Raw genomic sequence first — 12,917 nt, 5'->3', positions numbered from 1 at the left:
TTTTTGCAGCAATTCAGACATAGAGAAGAAAGTACAGTTCTTCTCCTCCTCAGATCCTGGGTCTTATGGGGTGAGGTGAGGTGGGGCAGAGCTGGGCTGGGCTGATTTACGGAGCAACCCAGCAGCCTTATCAATGCTACTGCATCAGCTCGTCCACACCTGGGGACTTCAGATGACACAGTAGCCTTCAGAGTCCTACAGCCCTGCTGCTGGTCAAGCAAGGTGCCTCTGACCTGGAAAACATGCTTGGGTGATGGGTATGTTGCGTGCAGCCTGAGAGGTATACATTGGCCAGCTTTTATACAAAGTGAAATTATACACAGACATGCAAGATGTAGTTACACCTCGGACTGCAATTTCACATACCCTCAGGTTTTATTGAGGAGACCAGCACTCATATATTAAAGAGCATTGGTTATGTTTTGTTTTTTAAGATGAAAGATGCCTGGTAAGGTTTCAGTAGTGTAATTATTCCTGAGCTCCAAGCAAATATCATTTAGTGGTGGGGGAGAATTCTTCAGCTTCAGAATTATTTGTGTGTATAATTATTTAATCACCACCTTTTTGTTGCACTGTAGCTAGAAAATGTAACCAAACCTACCCATAAGAGAGGAAATCCATATAAAGAGAGAGCTGCATTTTGCCATTAAATACTTAGAGACTAGGTATTTGGGATGCAAATGGGACATGAGTACACTGAGGTCACTGACTACAAATTCCCTCTGGGATCAGGGTGAATTTTGCTGAAAGGGCATTAAGTGAGGAATGTGAAAAGGCAAAAAATTGAAGAAAGTCATCTTAGTGCCAATGGCAACAGGAACACACAGTGGTGGCTGAATACAGGGTGTCCATATCAGTTGAGTTTCTAAACTTCCAGTACCCTCAAGGGACAGTACTTTGAAAACATGGCAGAACTGCTCAATTGATGAAATGCAAGCATTTATGGAAAGGTAAATGAATGGATAGATTGCCAGGCTCCACCAAATGCATTTGCTGACTGTAAGAGAAATTCAGATATGCATTTTCAGACACCCAAGTGTAGCTATCTCAATCTGGAACTGCATCTAACCCCTATGTCGTCCTTTCTCCTGTGCCAACCACATAGTTACACAAACAAGCCCAACTTTCAGGCACAATGACTTGTTTAGCTTTACTGAGTGACTGACAGGCAAGCAGTGGTTTTAGGTTCTAAGAAATGGTTACTGGAGAAGATTGTTGTAAATATAAGATAAAGCCTGAGACATGGAAGGCAGATGTGGGTGTGATTTTAAGAAGAAATGAAGTTCCTTTGATTTCGGGAACTGGTGGAAGCATCAGTTTTTCTGGAAAACTACAATACTATCATCAATCTAGAATCTTTTTCTTATTTTTTTCTGTTGTCTTGTGCTGTGCTCAGCCCACAGTCATGAGGTATCCTATACTTAAAATAGCATAGTCTGAGTAAATCATCTCCAACACCTCCAAATACAGGGAGAGGAGTAGGCTGCCAACAAAAAAAAGATTTTTTTTTTCAACAGGGGTGAACAAAGGGAGTCAAGTAAATGTAATGCACAACTTACAATGAACATAAAAATACAAAACTGAGATACTGCCGTGGTTTGAGCAATATAATAACACTGAATATACAAATAATTGAAGAGCAGACAGTGGTGATCTAGTTCTTTAGTTCCTTATTCCATCTTCAGTCTTGCAATTAGGCAATGAAAAAGCACTCAGCAATATTGACCCTCCAGTTTGAACAGTTTTGGAAATAGGTTTCCAGCTGACAGGTCTTAGACCACATTAGAAACCTATGCCAAAATGTGGATATCCAGGGTCCAAAGAAGCCTTAAATTTACACTCTTGCACAATGATTCCTATATTTTAGCCTATTTGTTTTGCTGCATGTTTGTGTTTGCTATTCTCTTACAAGCACTATCTGCCTGGAATTGCTATGATAAAATCTGTGGAAAAATAAAGGTTAAGGATAATGTTTTGCTACAATCTGTGATAATAATATAGGCTATTTCCTTTCAGACAAGAGAGCTTTAAGACCAATTTAGAAAATTATAGCATGGCACAGGTGAGAGCAATAACAATTAAACCAGCTTCCTCTTTAAGATTTAATCTTAGTACGCAAAGCAGCTGTTTAAGGAGTAGAGCACAGTACTGGGATTTCTAAAACTAGGAAATCAATAAAGCCGACAACAACAACATGATGCTAGAAAAAACAAGATGAGGAATCTTACAAATAAGAAAGAATTGCTTTATGTGAGGTGAGTTTAAATCTAAAGCTGTAAGCACCAAGTCTGGGATTCCTCAGCCAGGCCAGATTGCTGGTTTATGTAAGTGTGTTGCTCTGTATATGAAGCAACAAATTCTTTAGAGAAAACCACAAAATCTCTGGTGTTTTTTCTTTGTATTTCCAAAGTATTTAGCTTTCAGCTGGTGAGGGAGGGTATCTATTTCTCTATCTTTAAAAGAATTCTTTGATGTAAGGTAGCTGAGGTTCAGGTGTTGTGAAAAAGGATGTTGGACCATTGCCAATTACTTTTTTGCATTTTGTATCTTATATTTTTAAAAGGATATCTGTAGAGTATGAGGGCTGACTACAGCTTGGGCTTGAAAGACTGTATCTGCTCTTATGGCTTTCTACCTTATGTAAAACATGAATTCCCCTTACTTAAAGTTGCTAGGGAAAAGCATCAGTTACAGAAAGCAAACTGTATGGATGGTCAAGCCAGTGTGATTTTCTGTTGTGTCTGTTAAGAAGCTGTGTTTTGAACAAGTTTTCTATACATTGGAAAACCTCAAAAACAATGAGGTCCTTACTAACTTTTAAAAAATACTTGGTTTGGTAACTCCCTTTAAGTTGCTTCAGCTGTCAATTGCTGTAATTATTAGTTACTTCTCCTGCCCACAGATTACGTGAGTCATACTACTCTGTGCGGCTTGCTGCTGTATCTCTATTGTCTGCATATGTTCCTCTGGTCATTGTATTGATTTCATGGTCATGAAATGTAAACAAAATAATCTGTATTTTTTTTTGCTTTAGTTTTAATAATTTTTCATAAGAACATAGTTAAGAGGGTTTTTTTTTCTATGTAAATGTGATTATGTGCACCACAGTATAGGCATTTGTCAGGCCTTGTGAACTTATTCTAGCTGAGGTTATTGACCTGTTCTTCAGGTAACCTTTCCTCTGAATCCTGTAGTCCCACAGGTAGTGTATAGTGTTCCTCTCCTTGTATTGGCCTCCAATAAGCACACTCAGAAATGAAGAAATTGAATTTTCCTAGTTATTAGTAATTTTTTGGTGTTTATTCTGAAGGCACCTTGAAAGGGGATGATTCCTTGAAATGAGGAACTGATGATAAATTGTAAAAGCTTGGACAGGTGCCTCTCCTTAGCTGAATTTCTAATTGGATTATTGTGCCTGATCCTAGTGCTCACAGGAAAGCCTGTGAACCGCTTTGGTATCTCTTACTTTCTACTTACGTGGGATGTGGTATAGTTATGTAGGAGAACATCTGTCCAAAGGACAGTCCCAAGCCATAAACTCCAGTCCCAAAGCCCCTGGAGTGAGTACACAATGGCCATGGACACTAATGGCTATTTAATGTAAAAAGATTTCCTACCTATAAAGAGGAAAAATCCAGAAGGCCACTGGTTATTACTACCTGAGATGACAAATGATAAACTGGAATCCTATGCTTACTAGCAGCATGTAGTTTATCCATCTCTGAGCTACCTTCACAAGTATTAGCAAGTATTTAAGAGAAAACCAACCTCAATTTATTGTGGGATTTTCAGCAAAAAGACAAAATGGGTGAAGCGCACGCATCATGCTGTGTGGGATTGGAAATTATCTAATAATCATAAGCTGTTATCAAAACAGTTGCAATAAAGGCAGACATCACCAGGGGAAAACATTCTGTTTCACAAGATGTAGAGAATGATTGCGTAAAGGTATCTCCCAATTTCTATTCTCTATGACAGCATATAAAAGTGCTCATAACTCAGGTCTCTGTAGCTGCCTCTGCTGACTTATTCTTCTTGGTGACTGGGTAAGTCTGATTTAACTGAATCAGTTCATAATTATAGACGTGGATTTATAGGTAGTGTTAATATGAGGTCATACATCCTACCCTATTTTAGGGTAGGACCTTATTCTCAAAAAACATTTTACATGGAAACTCTAACTTGCAAATAGTGTGGATATAGGCATTGCCATGTGTGGAGGGAAAAAATGAATGGGAGTTTCAAAAACGTGGATGGTAGCAATTCCTAGGAATTAAGCATCTATCTATGAAGTCAGGACACTCCAAAAACATTATCAGGATAGGACTGGAGACAGGGCACTCCAAAAACTTTATCAGGATAGGACTGACTCCCAGACAGCAAAGGCAATGATGTGAGAAAAGGACAGAGAGACATTCTTCCCAGAACTCATTTTGGGAATAGGCTACAGGGTAATGGAGCACTAGAGAGGAGTGGGAGTAGACTTAGAAGCCTCAACCCAGCAATTCATCTCACTTGATTGGTGAGATCTGTAATGCATACGTCTACTTTAGAGTAGAAAGGATTGTGCCTTAGAAATTATGATTATTTTTTTTTTAATCACTAACTCTCAAGTTTAGTGTAGATGAACATAAGTATCTGCATCTGTTCAGATGAATACCATTCAACACATCTACACAACCCACGTTACTATAACAGTTTGTTCTTTCACTCCTCTGGCTATAACTACCAGGCTAGTGCACTGTCTGGAAAGATGTCTTCCTATGGACAGATGCTTAGCTCCCGCTGTGCTCCGCCATGTGAAGTGAGATGCTCGCAACCACCTATTGACTGTTGGAATGAACCTTGTATCACATCATGCGGAGATTCAAGAGCAATTGTGTACGCGCCACCTGTTGTTGTGACTTTCCCGGGACCCATTATCAGCTCGTGCCCTCAGGAAAGTTTTGTGGGAACTGCCATACCTGAAATTGAGGGTCAGATGGGCTCTGGAGGTGGAGGAATGGGGTCTGGCAGTTCCTGTGGTGGAGGCAGCTCCTATGGGATGGGCTCCCATGGTTCAGGTGGTTCTTATGGTGGCATGGGAGGGGGCTCATATGGTGGAGAGGGCTCGTGTGGTGGTGGAATCTCCCGTTTGGGAAGCTTTTACCGAAACTCATATTTTTCAGGATTTGGTAGAAATTATCTCCCCTTTTTTTCCAGAGCTTATTATAGGTATCGCTATGGAAGCTATGGGCCATTTTAAATCTTCAAGAAAGAGTAATGACTGAAGGAACAATAAAATACAAACTAGTAGTTGACATATAGACCTGGAAATCAGACATGCCAAGCAGCCTCTGCTCCAGCTGATGTCAGTAGGAGCTGGGGTTGCTTGGGATCTCATTGCGCTTTTTCTAAGGCTTATGATCCCAATGTTGCCTCACTTTGTCATTTGCTCATGTTATGTTTTGTTTTTTTCTGAACCTAAAGAGAGTAAAACAAGTAATGGGACTTGACTGTGAAAGTGTCCAGCTGAAGAAGAATGTCTTGTGAGTCCTGTGCTCCTCTGAATGACTGATTGATTGTAGTCCTTGTTGAAATGGAAATTACATTCTTTGTCTCTGCATTGCCTCATTCTGCAAGAATGTATTCCACTTTTTGTTTGTATTAAAGCCCTGTTGCATCATAGCACTGTCTTCTGGCTCTCATTTCACTGCAGTTTAATAGTTACAAACCAGTCTGAAAGAAGTTAACTTTGTGCATCAGTTCTTATACATTAATTGAGGGCTATCATCAGAGAAGAATTAATTCCTGTGTATGGCCAGTGCAATTTGTCAGAAATTCTTGAATAAAGTATTTTTTCTCCTTTCTTATATATACCATGGTATACATACTAATAAATAGAACAGAATCATAGAATAATTTAGGTTGGAACAAACCTCAGAGATGGTCTGGTACAGCTCCCACTCAAAACCAAGGTAACTTCGAAGCTAGGTCAGTTACTTGGGGTCATTACCAGTCATTCCCTGAATATCCCTGAGGAAATTGTTTTAACCCTCAGCAGGAGTTGAAATGACTGCACAGGTCCTGACTCCATCAGAAGGCAAAGTTGTGCTATGATTTATCTAGTCTTGTTGGTAAAATAGTTTATCTGATTACAGACTGCAAAGGGAAATGGGTTAAGCTAGACCTGAGTATTGTGGGGAGGCAGGGCCAAGAGGAATGGGAAGAAGTTACTTGTATGCAACTGAGAATCAGACTACAAGTCTTGCATTCTGTGATGTGCCTGGAAGTAAGCTGCGAAATTCACCCCAGCAGCTCTATCAATATTTTTCTTTAGGAGCCATTTCCATTGTGTTGCTGTTTGTGACAAGAGAGGGCTTGTGTGTAGGCTGAGCAAATGCTGCTGTGCCAAGCATAACATTAATTTCCTTCCTTTGATTATCTTAATCCTTGTGGTTTGTTAACTTAATTGAAGCATTTATGTAGTAAATGATCTGAGCTTGTTAAGCATCACCATGTGATCCCTCAGGCAAAAGCTAGATGGATGCCCTTGTTCTCTCTCAGAATTAAGGATCACAAAGTGCCTCATGCACAATCAGTGCCAGACCTGCCTGAGAAACAGATTTTTCCACCACAACTTTGCATGTGGTTTTAAATATTTTTTTTATTGATATCTTTTACCCAGATCTCTAAGATAATATGTCTGCAAGCCCATTGATGAAACAGGATTTTCAGTCAGAAAATCTTAGGCGAAATATTCAAATAGCTCTAGTCATATTGTGGGTTTATGCATGCAGTGTGCTGCACCACAACATTAACAGAATATTACTTGTATTATATCACCCAGTGGTGATGGCATTACTTTACGAGAAGCCTATCAAGCAAAGTAATGATGTTCTGCTAGTTGGATCATAATCTACAGACTTAAGTAGTAATATATATTTTGATTGTTAAAAAAGCAGGATTGCTTTTATTTGGGTATAAATCCTTTCTCCTAGTGCAGAATTGGTAATCTCAGCCACTTGAAGACATGTGCAGAGATGTGTGCGTACACACTGGGGTCCTAAAGTACCAAAGGAATTAGCTGTTGTGACTCTAGTTCTAGTCTCAGCTCAGGAATATCTGACTTTGCTCTAGCATACTGCAGATAAGATTGTGGTAGCAATGCCCCAGCAATTTTCACTCTCATTACTCAATGTTTCATTCCTCAGTCTATTGAGTAAGAACTGTGTGTGGGTGTAACTCTCCTTTGTAAATTGTGAGGCATCACCTTCATTGAAGTCACATGTGTGTATAGTAGTTTATATAGACATTCCTGGCTCAGCCTCAAATCGCTGACTGTGGTCCTCTTAATACTGTGTGAGTGCAACTGCATGAAGCTGAATGTAGGTACAATTACCACTCATCCTCTGCAAACCACATTATCCAAAATGTTCTCAAATTGAAGTGAGTATTCAGGAACGACTCCTTCCAGGCTCAGCCACTAAAATGTGTAGAAATACTTCCCCTACACAGAAAGAACAGTGAGATTGGTGCTTTCATGCAGCCACGCATGAGGGTATTGAATTCTACTTCCCTTTACACACATGGAGCTCCACCTCCTATTTTGACTCCCACTGAGTTCAATTTCACTAAAACTAGTTTGTAAAGCAGAATGGAAGAAAAGGAAAACCAGAAAGCTAGTAATATGATTCAATAAGATTTTAATATGACAATAAGTGCTATGGTATAGAATGGTGCAGTTCGTTGATGGTCTATTCTGTAGTACCAAGGCAGCCAGACCATCATGTAATGTGCAGTGCCTTTTATCATTGACAAGTTAAAGCTGAAATCTTTGCAGCAAAGTCCCACTTGCAAATTCTGAAGCATTTCCACTCCACCAGAAAGGACATAGTACAAGACTAATAAGAATGTAAGGAGAGAAGCCATCATGTGAAACTGCTATCAATTGACGATGAGGCATAATGTGGAAGAAAGAGGTTTGGGCCCAGTTTTCGGAGGTACTGACCAAAGGTGACTCCCATTGATGCAATGGGCTTTCGCCATCTCTGAAAGCCAGCCCTGGCTCCGGATCTGGATCTTGCATTTTCATCTCCTAAGCTGTTGTGCGGGTATTCAGGCTGCCTTAGAATAAGCCACAGTTTCCAAGGCGGGAGCCACGGCTGCTGCTGTAGGACCTCCTGCTGTAACAGCCCCCCATCCCTGAGGAGCCTCCAGAACCAAAGGAGCCCCCAGATCCAAAGAAGCCTCCCATCCCTGGCATGCCCCCAGAACCAAAGGAACCTCCCATCCCATAGAACTCCTCAGGGCTGTATGGGGTCAAAGCACCATATGGCTGGGGAAATGATGTTCCCACAATCCTCTCCTGAGAGCAGCTGCTGAGAGTCGGGCCTGGGAAGGTAAGGACGACCGGTGGGGGGTACACCACAGCACTGGAGTCCCCACACGATGCAACACAGGGGTCGATGCTTCTGCTGTAGACACATGGCTGTGTGCACATCACCTTACAGGCAGGCAAGCACTCAGAGCTAATGTTGTTCAACATCATTCTTGGGGAGCAGAGGTGAAGCTGGGAAAGACAACATGCAGTCAGGAAACCACCACAGTCAGGTGCCAACAGGTTCCCAGTGTGAGCCAGAAGCACCTTGTCCTTCTCCTCCAGCTGCTCATCAACTCCCAGTTCAACCCTCCCTCAGTTTCCTTTTTCCCTGCTATTTCCTTCCTGACTGACCCCTTTTAATGCTTCTCAGTTCTTCTTCATTTGTGCACCATCCATATCTCTCATTCTTCTGAATCTCTCAAAAGATATTGCTCTTTTCCCTGGGACTAAATTACCTGATCCTCATACAATTACTTGTTCAGAAAAGTCCCATTCATTCTCTTGTCAAAGTAGACCTACAGGAAGATTTGTCTGTAACTTCAGAAAGTCTCCAGAGGAAAGTAACAGAATCTTCCTTGCTCTGTTCTTCCCTTTCCCCCAGATTTTCTAAGAATTCTTGCTAAATCTACTCTTCTCTTTACCTCAGCTTTTCTAAAATTGCTAGCATTTTGCAAGATAAAGTAAGTTTTAAGCATCCTATAGCTACAAAGAAGTGCAATGAAGTTAGACTTACCCTGTTGTCTTGTAGGAATAAGTCAGTGGACCTGGAATAATAGAAGATTTCTTAGTTCTTACCTTTTAATATACTTTCTTAGACAACAGAAAGGATATGAGGCCACCCATTATTCACTAAATTCTTGTCACCAAGAAAAATGTACTCTTCTAAGCCTTGCAATTGTTTTCATTTCAATTCATAATTAGTGATCCATTTACAGCCCTACTTTGAGTAACATGCCTCCAACATGCAGCAGCTTCCTTTTGTCTCAAATATAATGGAAAAAAATCCTTTTGACATCATTCTGGTTCCAACTGAAACAGGAGTTGATCTCTGTTTACTTCCTCTTTAATGGCTTTAAGGAAGGTGGCTTACTGATGTGTCGGTCCCACGATTTATTTGTAAGCCTTAGATTCAGGTATAATACCTCCCAAAAGGAATCATCCAACCCACCTTGGATGGGGGGGTCAGCATTCTTTGCAACCCCACCTGTATCTATTGACTGAATGGATGATACAGCACCATGACAGAATCAGACCTCACAAATTATTCTTGAGTGCTGGCCGGGACAAGGCCCTGCAAAAAGTCTGTCAAAACACAGGTAAATGGGATTGAAGTGACACATGACATCTCCTTTAAGCTCTGAGCCCTCTGAGTAGTTTTACCCAAGTATGTGTCAAAATTCACTTTAGGATGTTATGCTTAGGGCCTTGTGATGAGTGTGCCAGTGGAGCCACTGCAAGGGCATAACCAAAGATCACCAGTTCTTTTTTCTCCAAGGTGGATCTCAAACTTAAAAGTGAGGTTGAACTCCAAAATTATCTTATGTTGCGCAGCATTAGGGTCAGGCCATTCATGAAAGCAGACTTGCAGGATTGATCTTTCTGGGGGTCCCTTCTTGGTAAATCGTTAGCAAAAAATAGTAAGCAGGGGTCAAGCAGTTTCCATTGTAAATCCAGTGAGTCAGCAGAATGATATTGCATAGGAATTTGGCTGTACAATTTCAACACAATAGAAGGCTCAAATTTATTATACGAGAGTCATATTGTGTAGGTCTGTGGATCGTTTACTAATTAGAAACTATGAAAATAATTACAGGTATTAGAGGAGTCAACCAGAAAGGAAAACCCATAGTTTGGTAAGTGCTAGAGATTTTATGAGATGCTTCACATCCCTAGAGTTGCTTGCAAAAAGGTATAAAAGCAGGAACATCTCAGGAGTCTCCTAAAAACTTCTCCTGACTTTCCTGTCTTGGTGCTCTAGGTGAGTTTGATTTAAGCTAATAATTTTGTATCTGTCATGTCTCTGTAGTGGTAGTTTTAAATGAGGACTCTTTCCTGTGTCTGTATTTTGTGATTTTGGCAATGAGGTAAGATGTTGCAGTGAAATCTTACTTTTCATAGAAGACTCACTGCAGTAACTTGTAGACAGCGGTAAGAATCAATTTTACATTTAAAAAAATTTAAGGGTTACTTTATTTTTTCTTACGTCTTTCAAAACTTGAGATGCAAATATAAAGCTACACCCTACTGAATAAACAAAGTATTAGGCATCCTCCACAGGGGTAAGAAGGGAGGAAGAAAGGGATCACAGGACAGCAGGCCTTGAGGGAGGAACAGGAAGCATGAACAAGGATCTAATCTGCCTACCTAACCCCACTGCTGTCACGTGTGATGGGCACCCATTGGCACCAGACTGTGGTGGTTTCCTGACTACATGTTGTCTTTCCCAGCTTCACATCAAGCCCTGAGAACAATGTACTGCAACATCAGCTCCCGGTGCTTGCCTGCCTGTAAGGTGACGTGCACACAGCCATGTGCCTACACCAGCAGTCTTGAGCCCTGCGTGGTATCATGTGGGGACTCCAGAGCTGTGGTGTATGCCCCACCAGTTGTCCTCACCTTCCCGGGACCAATTCTCAGCAGCAGCCCTCAGGAGAGCATTGTGGGAACATCGTTTCCCCAGCCATATGGTGCTTTGACCCCATACAGCTCTGGGAGCTCCTATGAGATAGGGGGTTCCTTTGGTTCTGGGGGCATGTCAGGGATGGGGGGTTCCTTTGGATCTGGGGGCTCCTTTGGTTCTGGAGGCTCCTCAGGGATGGGGGGCTGTTACAGCAGGAGGTCCTACAGCAGCAGCTGTGGCTCCCGCCTTGGAAACTGTGGCTCATTCTAAGGCAGCCTGAATACCTGCCCAACAGCTTAGGAGATGAAAATGCAAGATCCAGATCCGGAGCCAGGGCTGGCTTTCAGAGATGGCGAAAGCCCATTGCATCAATGGGAGTCACCCTTGGTCAGTACCTCCAAAAACTGGGCCCACACTTCTTTCTTGCATTTTTCACTTTGTCTATTATTAATGACAACTTCTGTTAATCATCTCATAATGCTAGATCCCTATTTTCATTGTGCCAATGTAAGAAAAAAAATAATAATTTGAAAGCCCTGACACAGAGATTGTCAAAACTGTGACAGGAGAAGAACTACTGGTGGAAAATGGACGCTTTGTACGCAGTGAATGAGGTGCCCTTCCCTGGAACTGAGGAAATGTCTGCTTTGTGTTGTGTGCCATGTCATTCTGCAGTGTATTCCATTTCTTGTTTCTATTAAAATCCTCCTGCATCATCAAATTTTGTTCAGCTTTTCTTTCTCTGCAAGACTGTTTTGGTCCTATCCTTTGCACTAGTTCATTAGGCTTCCTAGAGCTGGTTACATAACCAGTGAGCAACAATTACGTGTTTTTATGGTAATATGATAGTAATTGCTTAAGTAATAAAGGTGTTGTGAAAAGGACAGTTGAATGAAGCATTCAAAATTTAAGCACACAAAACAGCTTCTCCATAGGGCACCGAGGTTTCTGAAGCTGATGACTCAGTACTTTGTGCTGGTGTATGAACAGATAGCAAACAGAAGTCACTTGCCACAGACAACCCTCAGATAAAGCATTTTTCATCAGTGCAGCTGTTCCATTTCACGTCAAATGAGGAATGAGATTTAAAACGTCACATGTACAAGACCTTTTCAGAAAAGGTCAGGCTGCTTAATATTATCTCTCTCTGGCTGATGGGGAAAAGTGTAGAAAAAAAGAATTGTAAGGGATGAGACATGGTCAGCTGAAGACTGGAAATTCATAAGGTTTTTTATTTTACACTCTGTGGTATAGCCCAACTCTTTACTTTTGAAGGAGTCTGTTTGTTCATCCATTCTGTCACCATATTTCATTTAGAAACAGTTTATAGGAATTATCGTGGTTCCCTGAAGATGTCTGAAGGTTCAGGCAACTTAAATATGTTATCAAGACTGCCTAAAGAATGCAAACCAATATATAAATACATTTCTCTGGGGATTGTGAATGGTAACCAAAGAAAATCAACGATGTAAGCCTTACTTGATTTCTGAGATTTGTCACGTTGAACTTGCAGTGTTAAATACCTGGAGACACTTAGGAATTTCTTTTGACTGTGGCCCCATCAAAGGGCTGCATTTATATGACAGCCTAATGTGCTTTCATATCACAGGGGTGTGCGAGAGAGACTTTCATAAGTGATGAGTGACACAAGACCAGAAATAATGCCTTGTGTTGTTGTTTTCCATAGCTATTGCTGGGAGTAGAAATGTAAAAAGACCAATGGGTGAGTCTCCAAGTCTATTGAATGCTAAAGATGTGTTAAAACCTGGCTCTACTCCATTTGATGTTACTTGGAAAACACACGAGGGAGATCAGGAACCAAAGAAAGATTTTTTTTTTTTTCATGCTTCATGTTGAACTACAGAATTGTTCATGTTCGGAAAGTCAAAAAGGATTAACTGAAGCACAGGGACTATTAATAGAGCCAGAACACAG

The 12,917-nt window shown here is 41.0% G+C and overlaps 1 long non-coding RNA gene across 1 annotated transcript; it reads left to right on the top strand.

Annotated features, from left to right (window-relative positions):
- The first annotated feature begins 2,104 nt into the window (after positions 1-2,104).
- Positions 2,105-5,667, top strand: LOC115345993. Its single transcript, XR_003924984.1, has 3 exons — positions 2,105-2,259; positions 2,609-2,611; positions 4,738-5,667. It is a non-coding gene; the product is annotated as an uncharacterized LOC115345993 (long non-coding RNA).
- The last annotated feature ends 7,250 nt before the right edge of the window (positions 5,668-12,917 follow it).

This window comes from Aquila chrysaetos, chromosome 9, assembly GCF_900496995.4.
Source record: "Aquila chrysaetos chrysaetos chromosome 9, bAquChr1.4, whole genome shotgun sequence".
NCBI classification, from domain to species: domain Eukaryota; kingdom Metazoa; phylum Chordata; class Aves; order Accipitriformes; family Accipitridae; genus Aquila; species Aquila chrysaetos.
The sequence above is the reverse complement of the archived record's forward strand: the minus strand, read 5'-3'. Positions and strand labels throughout refer to the sequence as shown.